We start from the raw sequence: 13,220 nt of genomic DNA, 5'->3' as shown, positions 1-13,220 counted from the left end.
TTTTGTTGTCTCCTAGGCCCCACCTGAGCTACATGAATAGCTAACTTTGTGTGTGTGTACTGTTTGAGCCTTCTGGAATATGTTTATTTATATTTATTTATTTATATATAAGGAACCCCATTAGCCTGGGCCCATACCATTAATGGATTATCCAATAACAGTTACAGCTTGCTGTGTGATACACACCATTCAAGAAGTTTCTGTTTTTGTGAGTGAAATTATAGCATTTTATTACTGTTTTAAGGAGAAGTAGTGGCATCTGTAGGCACTTTTGTTACTAGCAGCCTGTTGCAAAAATACATAATTTGTCCCATTTCTGTAGATGCCTCTATAAAAAATGCCATTCTTCTATGAAGAAGAAGAAGAGTTGGGCTTATCGACAGCTGGTTAACAGTATCTGAAAGTCATGTCATTAACGGGAAAAAATCCAGCAATGACCTGACACGAGACCTGATAAATGCATTTAAGCCTTCAGTTGATCTATCTATTATTGAGTGAATCTCATTAGAAATGGTCTAAGTGGCAGGGTGGCTGTCAAGAAGCCATTCTTAAAGCTGAGGTATGCCAGATTACACAAGCACAAGAGTTTAGGTTCACCAGTGGTGTTAGGGATCTTGTTTAAAGTGATGGCATTAGGGACGCAGAAAAGTACCATCAGATGTTGATCCACCATGCACTATATCTGGAAAGCATATGATTGGCAACAGCTTTATCTTTCAGCATGATAATGATCCCAAACACACTGCCAGTGCAGTAAAAGCATATCTGGATAGAAAAAAAAGCCCACTATCGGTGAGATAGTGCCTCCTCTGAGCCTGGACCTCAACATTACTTAAGCAGTTGGAGATCATTGTGACAGAGAATAAAACAACAGGCTAACTATTCCTGAAGGCTATTTAAAGACGTGACAGGAAAGCTTTCCTATGAGAGAAAATAAAGGTGGTTATATCAATTATTGATTTTGAAGTTTGTTAGAAATTTTCAAACTCTTTTTTTTTTCGTACATACTGCATGTCCATATATGTTTGCACATCTTAATAAATCATGGTGCCTGTTTATCATTTTTGTTGCAAAATATAAAGAAATGAGGGATGACTCAAGACTTTTGCACAGTGCTACAAATATCAATAAAATATTATTATTGTGCCACCTTGGAAGGGTAAAACTAAAGTCAGAAATTATTTTTTCTTTTAAATTAGCTGTTTTAAAAGTACTTCAAAGTAAAAGTTGGAAAAAAAACTAAGGTTCATAAATTTTAGCCCAAGCACAAACTCAGGCAGCTAATACCCAGAAATGTAGTGATGAAGGATTGATTGATTTCCCACCTTTGGAACTGCAGTGGACCGCAAGCAATCTCATGTTTTATGTGAAAATCAATTTTTAGGGTGAGTGTATGAAATCTTTCAGGATTTATTAGACTGCAATTTTTTTAATCACATTTTCTCCCATCAGGCTCGTGAATTACTGGGTTATGTGACACTACACAGCTATTCAGAAACTTTTGACCCAGTAGGTGTTGCTGACCAACTGGGTGGCATTGGCTTCAGTGTTCTCATCGATCCAAAAAATTATAATCATTCAAAACAGTCACTCTCACTTTCTTGCTCCCTGGCGCACAGTCACACAATTTAAACGCTCTTACCATAATTTTAATGGAAACAAGCGGTGGTAGGTATTTGTAAGTAAGTGTGCGTAATGGGATCACTGGACCAGAATTTAATTAGGGACTAAAATTCTCCTTCATCTTAGAACAGTAAGCAGGATAACATAAACCACAAATACACTGATATTCATAGCGCGATTCATGGAGTGAAATGCACCGTTAGGTTTACGTTTGAGTTTCTAAATGGGTGTTTCTGGGTCAAACTAAATTTACATGCAACTTACTTTAAAGATTAAAGAAAAATTACAGTCCTAGTGGATGAAAAGAGGTGTGCTTCATTGGTTCAGCAACCCTGAACTCAGTGATATTTCTACCTAACCTTTTTTTATGATTCATTTTGTATTAAAAAGCAAAGCTGGGGCATTGAGGTCTGACATTTAAAAGCTGCTGCGGGTTTGCAGGGCCTAGAAGGCAGTCGCCTCCCTTGCCTCTCCTCTCTTAACACCACACGGCAGAGCTTTTCCTCATGCTTAAATTGACACCTGCAGACTTAGGCCACTGGATAACGGTGCAGTGAATCAGACAGCGAAGGGGCGTAAAAGGCACTGCTCCAGGCCTGCGTGAAAGCATAAGTCAGAAACCCCAGGTAATTATTTTCATTTCTCCATCAGCTCAGGCATCTGTACCCTTGAGGGGGTTTCCTGCCTGCCACATTCCCGCTCCCAATATAACTAACATTTAGCCCTGACAATTCGAACTTCTAATCCCATTACGTCCCCCCTCTCACCACCACCACACACACAAGGTTGATGGAGATGGTAGAGAGAAAGAAAAATTAGATTTTGATTGCAGTAACATAGAGACGAATAGATACAAAATTATAAATGTGAATAAGAGTAAAAAAAATCAAGTCAAGCTAAATCAGGGAAAAGATTCTATGAGGATCAAATTCCTGTCTGCACAAAGGTCAATGAGCACGGATTGGAGCTGGAGTGATCTTGGATGATCTTAAAAAGTTTGGGAGAATTTCTGAACTCTGCTTTGTGTTCCTGTGTGTGCATGTGCAGGTGCACATTTTTGTGCATTTCTGCAGCTGTGTGTGGTGCTTTTCTAAAGTATGTACAGCACACTGTTTATTTTTTTCAAGGAGATACACAACCTACAGAGGTGCCTTTCTGGGGTATTTTATAAAGCCGAAGAAAAAGGCATGCAGAGATAAAGCAGTAAGAACTCTGTTTAGTCTGTCAGGGTTATTCCCTTTGGCTCAGGAGCAACAACATTTCAGTAAGAAGAGCGGCTAGACCGACATTCTGTGGTCTGCAGAAATGTTGCTTCACAGAATTCATGGCTGCTGCCCAGGTGATAAACTTACTCTCTGGCTCTTCTTTCATTCTATCTATACCCAAACTTGAGGCACTTAAGAGCTTTGTGCACAGTGTAGCAAGATTTCTGCAAGGCCTGTGAGTCACTCATAATTGGAAAGCACCATAAAAAGCACTTTTCAGTGCTTTGCCATGGACATAACATTTCATCTAGAGTATTTAATGATAAAACCATTTTCTTTTCAACAACAAATGCATTTTATAAAGTACATATAAACCTCTGGAACTGTATTAAACCTTCCTGTACCCGGATGATTAAACCAGTGAAGGACGCTAAAAATAATTTGGCACTCTTTTCTCACTCCAATCGGTATATCTGTAATCACACATGAGCTGAGTTGAACTGAACAATCTGTGAAAATTGTAGCTGGTACAGATAAACAGGATTTAAGTGAAATGTTATTTAAGGTGTGCCTTACATTGTTGACCTCTTCTGAGCAGGAAGGTGGCAACATGGCAAAAAACCTCAAAAAACAGAGTGAAGAAACACAGATGAACAAAAAATAAAATCCTTGTGTATGAAACATTTACGTTGCTGACATCTGATGTAAAGTTAAGTTGCTGTTAAGTTGCACTTAAGTTTTTCAGGGTTAGCGATCAGATTAATGAGATTCATGCCATAAAGAAAGAAGAAGGAGAAGGTGACAAAGGAGAAAGTTTGCCTGGTAATGCAAGTTTAGTATAATAAACACCAGACCCACAGATACTCGTCTCCACTGCCCCTTTAAGACTGCCTTGTATGGGTGATTTCAGTAAGCTCAAAGCTACATTATGCAGAAGAGAAGTGAAGCAAACAACGTGACCTTTAAAGCTGCCATCTGAGCACATTTTCAGTCCATGAAACAGAGTAAACAAAACTCAATTAGCTTAATATAGATGTGTGCCATTCAAGACTTATCACAGATGATGACATACTCCGGTTCCCTAGTGTTTTTTTTAAGAGGAGTGTTTTGTGATGCGAGTAGTAATGTTTTTGTTTTGGTTTTTTTTGTTTCTGCTCTATCATATTGTTTATTTTGACCAGACTGTTTTTCAGTTTATATTTTCTCGTTAATGCACTTTGTTACTTATTTGCTCTCCTCAGCCTATTCACTTGAGGTTACATTTGCACTCACTGGCCATTTTTGTTAGGTACAACTGCTCGTTAATGCGAATATCTATTCAGTAAATGACAGGGCAGCAACTTAGTGCTTCCAGGTATGTAGACATGGTCATATCAGTGTGCTGAATTTTAAACTGAGCATTCACCTCTAGGGTTTACAGAGAATGGTCTGGAAAAAGGGGAAAATATCCAGTAAGCCACAGTTCTCTTGGCGAAAATGCCTTTTTGATATTACTTACTTAGCATTTAGTTCCTCCTACGCCGAGCGGCGCATCGGGCAGCTAAAGATCTCCATCGATGTCGGTCAGCGGCGACTGCTTCAGCTTCGTCCCAGGCAATGTCGACAGTTCTCAGATCATCCATAAATGTTCAACGCCATGTGATCTTTGGTCGGCCCTGCTTTCGCTTGCCTGTGCGAGGGAGCCATGTAATGGCAATTTTGGCCGGGCGATAAGGGGGTAGACGTAAAATATGGCCCACAAAGCGGAAGCGCCTTTCTGCAACAACATTGGCTAAAGGGCGGGTGCCTGCTCTTCGTAAGACCTCTTCATTTGTTATGCGGTCCCTGTTGGAAATTCTCAGGATTCGCCACAAGCCGCATTGTTGAAGCACGTTCAGGTGTCATTTGTTGAGCGCCAGGTTTCACTAGTGCATAGTGCAGTAGGAATGACGATAGAGTTCAAAAGTCTGATCTTGACCCTAATATTCAGGGAGGTTGAGTTCCAAATAAGTTGGAGATGTCGCAGGACACCGACCTCCTTCCTTAATCTTCCTTTTTGATATTGGAGTTCCAAAAAGAAGGGCCAGACTGCTTTTTGCAGAAGAGCATCTCTGAACACACAACATATTGAGTCTTGGCACAAATAACCACACGGGTGCAGCAGCAGAAGATCACACTGGGTGCAGCCACTACTGTCAGCTAAGAAAAGGAAAATGAAGCTGTAATTCACCAAAACTGGACAACAGAAGACTGTAAACAAGTCTTGATTTCTGCTGCATCAGTTAAATGGTAGGGTCAGAATTTGGCATAAACAACATGAAAGTGTGGATTCATCCTGCCTTGTATGAATTATTCAGGTGGTAGATATTTTGTTACCACACTTTGGGCCCTTTTCTACCAACTGAACCTGGTTGAAACACCCAGAGTATCTATGCTGACTATATCCATCCCTTTATGACCACAGTGTATCCGTCTTCTGATGGCTGCTTGTCACAAAGCTCAGATCATTTCAAACCGGTTTCTTGAACATGACAATGAGTTCACTGCACTCAAATGGCCTCCACAATCATCAGATCTCAAACAGAGCACATTTGGGATGTGGTGGATTGGGAAATTTGCATCATGGATGTGCAGCTAATACATCTACTGGAACTGTGTGACGCGATCAAGTCAATAGTGGCAAAAATCTGTGAGGAATGTTTCCAGCACCTTGTTCTGATGTAAAATTATTAAAAAAATTAATTTTTTTGCCTTCTCTTAAATCTATGTCAAAAGTGGTCCAATCTGGTATAGCAAAGTATACCTAATATACTCATGACCATATTTACTGGCTGATTTGGAGGAAATAATTACCAAAATACAACTGCTACCACAAAGTAAGTCAATCATCTCTGCTTCTATGAACATGAAATCATATGGACTGGTATGGTTCTCCGTCACACAGGTCACAGTAAGCGGAAGATCTTGGAAAAAAGGAAGACAGGTGGAGTTATTTACAGTTGGACTCAGTAGATATGAACAGTTCAGACCCTAAATACTGCCTATATGGTTCATTTTTCTGCCTTTTCCTGCGGCTAAACTGGGATACAAAGTAGTGTTTTTTTTAATCATTTCAATATTTCTTTGCTATTTGACTGTATATTCCAGGCTGCCTCTGATATTTATAAGCATCCTCTTCTTTATATCCCCTGTTTGTGACACACTTTTCCATATCAGGCCGTAATATGTTCTGAACCACCGGATTATCAGCCGTAGCTCATTTCTGATGCTGTATGAATCGTCCTGCCCGTGGCTTATTCCACGGTCATACAGCAGTGGTTAGAAAACAGGCTGCTGCCAGCTGACACGTGCATGCAAACTATTACATGGTTCGTGGAGGGGCTGCCTTACAAATTGTCTGATACCGTACAAATAACACCAGTAAATGCTGAAATCATTATGAAGTGTTTGTAGCTTGTTACATAGAGTAACTGCTTGACTGCATGACAAAGAATCCTTATTAAACTGAAAGCAAATAATTTGTTCTGAATCAAACAAAAGAACCACTATTATTCCAAATCTTCAGACACGCTTGCAAACGTCTACAGAGCTTTTCAATAAATCATTATTTGAGCAAAGAAAACAATTATTTTCCAAGCTAATGTTGCATAGCGTCTGTGTTTTCAAGACTCATTTACCAGTCTCTTCTTTTAATTTTTTTAAATTTATTGGGTCACCACCAAAGATGAGTTCCCACAATGCATCTGAGTAAAAGTGCATATACACGCATTTATTGAAATGTAAATGTATATGGTATATGAGTTATTTAGACGTTCATCTTACTTGAAAGTGGTCTCCGTTGCTTAGGTTTAAGTCACACAGGCCTAGAGACTAGTCAGTGGCAACAACAAGTCACTAGGGGACTGGCAGTTGATGGGTGAAACTGGTCACAAAGTGGGCGTTGCACTAAAACCATCCTTGCAGTTGGTTTGGTTGCTTACAGATTGCCACAGTTGTTCGTAGGTAGGTTGTATGGAAAACACCATAGTGTCTGCAAACATGCGTCAACTACTCTCTGTGAGGTAGTGAAACTGTGAAAAGCGTGACACAAACTAGAAATGGACAACCTTTGAAACATGTTGGCTGCAGTGGTAAGGCACAACCTTTTCATGATGGTGAATCTTCTTTGTTTCCAGTTTAGGCAAGGTTAAGCAAGTAGTTAGAGGATGTTTGCAAACAAGTCAGCATCTTCAGTGCAACCTGCAAGCAACATCAGCAATCTACTAGTGATCAAAGTAATCTCGAGCAGGTTTTTGTGCAGTGCACTTTTTGCGACTGATTTCACCTGATGGCTGCCAGCAACCATTCACCAACCAGTTGGGGAAAGCACATCATCTTTCTCTAGCAACCACTGGTTGCCAGATGGTTGTTGGGTCACTGAGTGGTTTCTAGGCCTGGATGACTGGGGCCTGAATGTCGGAAAATGCTATATGTTAAACACTCAAAACCGCAGTTCTGTGCTTTTGACGGCTTCCATGTACCGGCTGGTTTACCAAAACATTTCTTACAACTTTCACTGAAACCAGCTAATTGTTTTTATCATATTTCTGATCGAACAACAAGGTTACAAGGTCAAATGTGCTAGCTAACATCATTTAGCTAGCACGCCCACGTTACTCATCACAGATAACCTGAATTATCTCCCTTAATTGGTCACATTAAACACCCTATAAACAGGAATTTCACTCCAAACATTTTACTTTAAATAAGTATCAACTTTACATAAATGTATATAGTGCTCGTGTACGGCTCTCACCTGAAACACAGCAAAACAGCAGTTCTGTGTTAATGATGGCTTCCATTATAACTGGCCTGTGTTACTTTTGTAAGGGATTACTTCGTCAGTTACTCATTTCTCTTATCCACCACTGCCACCTACTGGCGAAATGACCACAAAGAACTTCAATAAGAATTCTGAGACTTGTTTTTAACACATAAAATACTCAGGGTGCAACATATACAACTATACAGTACAGCTTCATAGTTGTTTTAATTTAATCTGTGTGAATATTAAATGACCCCAGTATCCTTAATCACAGATGTTTTTATTTGCTAATTTTTAAAATGTTATTTTTCACTCAGATTGTTTCTGGCTGGTTTGTCCCGAAGAAAATTATATTCTAAAATCTTGCTGGACAATTCCACCTTTCTTTCTCTCGTTTTGTATTTTAGACTACATTTGACTTTAGTTCTTGATATTCTACAATAGTTAAAACAGGCTGCCAATGGATGCAGACATTCGCTCTAAAATGTTTGATTTGCATTGCTGGATGGAGCTACACCTTGAACAGAGCCCTAGGGAAGAAGGAGCTAAACCCAAAGTGGCAGGTGAGTGCGTGTGCATGAGCACAACACATGAAACCAGAACAAGACCTTGAGGCACCGCGTTGTGAATCCTTTTGCAATGTCTGCAGTTCCTCTGTGAAAGTGATGCATGCAGGCAGAATTTTCTGTGTCTTCCTGAAGAATCCTTACTCCTCTGTTGGGGGCCTATTAAGCGACTTTTCAGCTTTTTGTTGTTGTTTCTTTTATATTGGAGTATAAGCTAAGTATCTGCTGCTCTGATTGTTCAGCCTTTATTTACTACTAGTATTGCTGTGTTCTAGATGCACAGGCAGTTGTGTTCTTGATAATAGGAGCAAGCTTTTGTTTCACTGCTAGCTGGCTATATCCAGATGAGGATGAATTACAGGGCTTGGAGCTGTCATTTAAGTGGCTGAGTCTTGGTTTGCTTGTATCAGTGTGGTTTCATGTGCAGTTTCTACAATTTATGTGTATTCACATTGATATTATCATAGTGGCCATCATGCTCTGTGATATCACGTGATAATTCAGTAATCTTCTATATGTTGATCTATATGTTAGCAATGTGCTTTATGGGATTTTCCATAAATTATTCAGAGAATACAAACTGAATTTGCCATTTTTCCCCCAAATCTTAACTGCATGATGATTTGCTAGCAGGTAGCTCTTTGACAGTGTCTCTGAGTGAACCTTAAAATATGACATTATCCACAGATTACCATATTGTTAGGTTAGAATGGATCATTATATAAAATGGTAAAATCATAAATGAGTAAACACAACAAACCTGACCTTTCATAGTGCATAATGCCTACTAAGTGCATAAGAGACTGACCTTGTTCCCGGCTATTTTCTCTGCAGAGCTAACAGCACATGTTGTCATCATGAATGGAATGGTGCTAATAGTCCTAATTTTCCCTGACTTCATGGTCAGGAATGACATTATGTTATTCATGTGCATTATTACCCTAATTCTATTTATACCAACATTACAAGTTATTTTTCTGAGAACACAGTGACACTGCTGTTAGCCTGAAAAAATCTGTGTAAGTAGTTTTGTTTCCTCCTCCTCTTCATGTGGTGTTACTGCCACGTCTCTCTTCTCTGTCTTTTTTGAACATTTTTAATGCAGCATAGTTGATGGTTTTGCTGGTCTGTGGATTAGGAAGCATTTTCAGACATGACTATAAACTATGCTATTAGGCTGCGGGAGAAAAGTATGTTAAAGACTCTGGAGGACACTAAGAGTTTCACGCCTCCTTTCTCAGATCATTTCCAAGTAAGAATGAAAAATTGACCAGAAAATGAAGGGTCAACTGTGGTCTGTGTGGTAGAGTTGGTCATCCACTAATCAGCGTTTGGCAGTTCACTCCTTTTTCTACATGTCGCACATGTCCGCATAAAATGTCCTTGGGCGAGATGGTGACCCCAGCCCTGTCACCATCTGTGTGTAAATGAGATACACTTTGAAGCATATGTTTGTCAAGGTATGTGCAGCCCAAAACGTAATTTTCTTGCAGTATTTCCTCTTCTCAGTTTTGATATTTACACAGTGATCTTCATACATCTCTACGTGAAATTTGTGTCCTTGGCCACTTGCTTTAAACCTAACATAACTTGAAATAGCTTTTCCATCCTGTGGAAACTGAAAGACATGGATGTCATCCAGAAACTTCACGGAAACTCTGTTTTGCTTAGTAGCGTGGAAAAATATACAATTTGCATTATGTATTGCACAAATCAGGACGTTGATGGCTGCTTTACTTAGACACCCCCCCCCCCATTATATAACTGTCACTTGTCCTTAAGGAATGCGCTTGTGAAAATAGCATGGAAAATGTACTCATACACACATGAATGAAGGAAAGAGCATGAAGGGCATGAGCACAGATAGGCACACTGACAAGCTTAGTCACTCACTAATCATCTACTGACTCACTCTCTAACAGTCAATTTGCAGGAATGAAAGGACAAAAATTAACATCGTTTGGGCTTAAATTCACTGAATGACAAACAATGGAAATATAATTGAACTGCTTTTTAAAATATGAAATAATGATGGTGAGGTTTCTGCACTGGACCTCGCTTATTGTGGCGATGTGATTTAGCTGCAGCTTGCCTTGTGGTGGAGGTGGGGTGCGGTGTAATGGCCATCAGCCAATGGCAGGGCTGACACAGATTCTATTCGCGCTCAAATTAACACCTTTCATTAATTTAGAATCACCAGTTAATCTAACACACTTTGTACTGTGGACCTTGGGAGGTAGCCGGAGTACTCAGAGAGAACTCATTCAGGCAAAGGGAAACATACGCAGTCTCAACACATAAAGGCCCCAGCCAGCTGGTGCGTTCAAACTGTGTTAGGTGACAGTGGTAACCACTGTGCTGCCCACATACTCACATACTCATTCACTAAAGTCAATAAAGTTTACTTTTATTTATATAGTGCCAAATCATGACAACAGTCACCTCGAGGCACTTTATATTTGAAGGTAAAGATTTTACAATAATACAGAGAAAACTCCAACAAACATTGACCTCCTGCGAACAAGTACTTGGCAATAATAGGAAGGAAAAACTCCCTTTTAACAGGAAGGAACCTCTGGCAGATCCAGGCTCAGGGAGGGGCAGCCATCGGCTGTGACTGGTTGGAGGTGTAGGAAAAAAGACAGGACAAATGACATGCTTTAGAAGAAAACTAGATATTCATAATACCCACTGATTATAAACGCGTAGTAAGTAAGAAAAGGCGAGCGATAAAGTAATAATCAGTGCATCATGGGACACCCGCAGCAGCCTAGGCCTTTTGCAGCGTAACTAAGGGACAATTCGGGGTCAAGCACATTGTTTGTGAGTGGAAGGATTTTAAATTTGACTCTAGATTGAAATGGGAGCCAATGAAAAGAAGTCAGTATGTGTGAAATATGTTCTCAAGTAAAGTCAGAATCCTTGTGACATTACTTTTGTGTTACTCTGCGACTTGGCCTGACATCATCTATAAAATCAGCAGTTACAGTATAATCATTGTTTAAACCACAACATCCTAATGAGGCCACACATAAGATTGAGTCTTTCCAGGCATTTTTGAAGCATCATATGAGAAGAAATAAAATTGTATTGTAAGTTATGGCTGCACTGACGGAATTTTGACTATGGGGTTAGCTTTGTGAACCAAATACAATTACAGTCCGCAACAAATGTATTTTCTTCCTTCAAGGTATTATCCTTGTGATAATCAGCATACTGTTTACACCATGTGTGGACCAAGGGGACGAGTTGCTGTTGTTGCATGGAGAGATGTGAAAATGCACGTGGGGCTGTAACCACAGGCTATGCTGAAGGGTGTGCAATAAGCTATGCAGCTGCAGTGTAACTATGATGTAGATTTTATGCAGAACTATGGATTTACTTTTAATGTCAGTTTCTATTATGGACCACATTGCTCACAAGTTTGTTTATATACTCATTATGTTATTGAAAGCATTGTTCTTACTTAATGTGCCTACGATCAAACTTTGATCACGAGGTCCAAAAGGATGAAGTTTAAATATTTAAAGTGGATTCTTACATGTTTTTTTTAGCTAAAAGGGAAGCGAGTCTTTGAATGTTTGCAGTGCTTTCATATTGTTTCCGTCATTATGTACTTTTGTCGAACGTCTCTTCTTCCGGCTGCTGTGGACGATCCAACAAAACCAACCACAGAATTCTCAATCAACCATCTGCAGTTAGAACAAAGCAGGGTATGCGAGACCTCCAGAGTGCAAAGCAAGATCTGACAAGACGAGCAGTGTAGCAAACTGATGGGATGCAGCTGGGCTTAACGGCGCGATGTTGGTTGAGCAAAACCAAACGCTCTGCTAAGCCTCGAAAAGTGAGAATCAGAGAGAGCATTACCTAAACGTGCGGGAGAAACACAACCTCACTTCAGTGTTTGAAATTAGGTAGTATTGTTTTCTCGGTGTGGAAAAGGGCAGATACTGAATGTGTATGGTTAAAGCTGAACATTATTTTGCTAAACTGAGTGTATGCCCATTAGATGATTTTTACACACCTTACAACTGTCTCACGAGAAACATATTAAGTTCCTTACAAATCAAGAGCCATAAAATATGAAAAGCATACAACAGGCGTTTAATCATGGTACATTACCACTTAAATGTGTATTTCTATACCCAACCACCAATTAAACCTCTGTGCTTACTGTACGCATCAATTCATCTGTCTATACTGACGTCCATTAATTAAATTAATTGAAGTCCTCTACATTTATTCAGTGACTCCATATTTCAGTCTTTCTGTACAGAAATGTACTGCAGTGGACAAATCTACAGTTCTGCCAGACCTTGAGCTGCATTAGATTCATGACACAGTTGTATGCCTCACATGGCGACATTTAACTTTTGGCTGTGGTGAAATGTCAGCTTACTGTGAAAAGAGGCAAGTTCTTCACCCCGCAAGTGGAGAGGATGGCAGATTTAGAACTGGTTCAAAGCCAACTAAAGCATATGAGACCTGCCGGCTGTTTCTCCACATGTAGTGTGCTTTATATTACATTATTTTAGTACAGTAGATTCCTACAATCTAGTGCACAGTAATAGGAAATGTCTGTCCAGCTCTGTTTAACTCAGTCACTAATTAGATGAAAACAGGCAGGAAACCTCTGTGATTACATTGAGAAGTTCTGTTATTTATAGATCATTTATGGTGGATGGGATAATATTGATGTAAAGCTGCATGGGGCGCTGCAGCCTGAGGATAACAATATATCTACTCCTCCAGTATATCTCCTGCTGTTCATGCGCTCGAGAGATAGAGAGGATAATCTTACATGGCTGTTTTCTAAAAATCTTAGTCTTTTTGTGTGATCTATGATTCACACCCTACTATGATGACTAAATCTTTATATTAGTGCTTATTATTGAGTCCAAATGCAATCAAACCTGGCAGAATATCCTCATACTTGATGGAAAAACTGAACCGGTCAAAGAAATTCTAATGCACACACACTGGCAATTTGAAAATTGTAATTAGTTATTAAAATCCTCTCAAAACATCATCGTAAAGAAGGAT

Source organism: Oreochromis aureus, linkage group 2 (assembly GCF_013358895.1).
Source record: "Oreochromis aureus strain Israel breed Guangdong linkage group 2, ZZ_aureus, whole genome shotgun sequence".
NCBI lineage: Eukaryota > Metazoa > Chordata > Actinopteri > Cichliformes > Cichlidae > Oreochromis > Oreochromis aureus.
The sequence above is the reverse complement of the archived record's forward strand: the minus strand, read 5'-3'. Positions refer to the sequence as shown.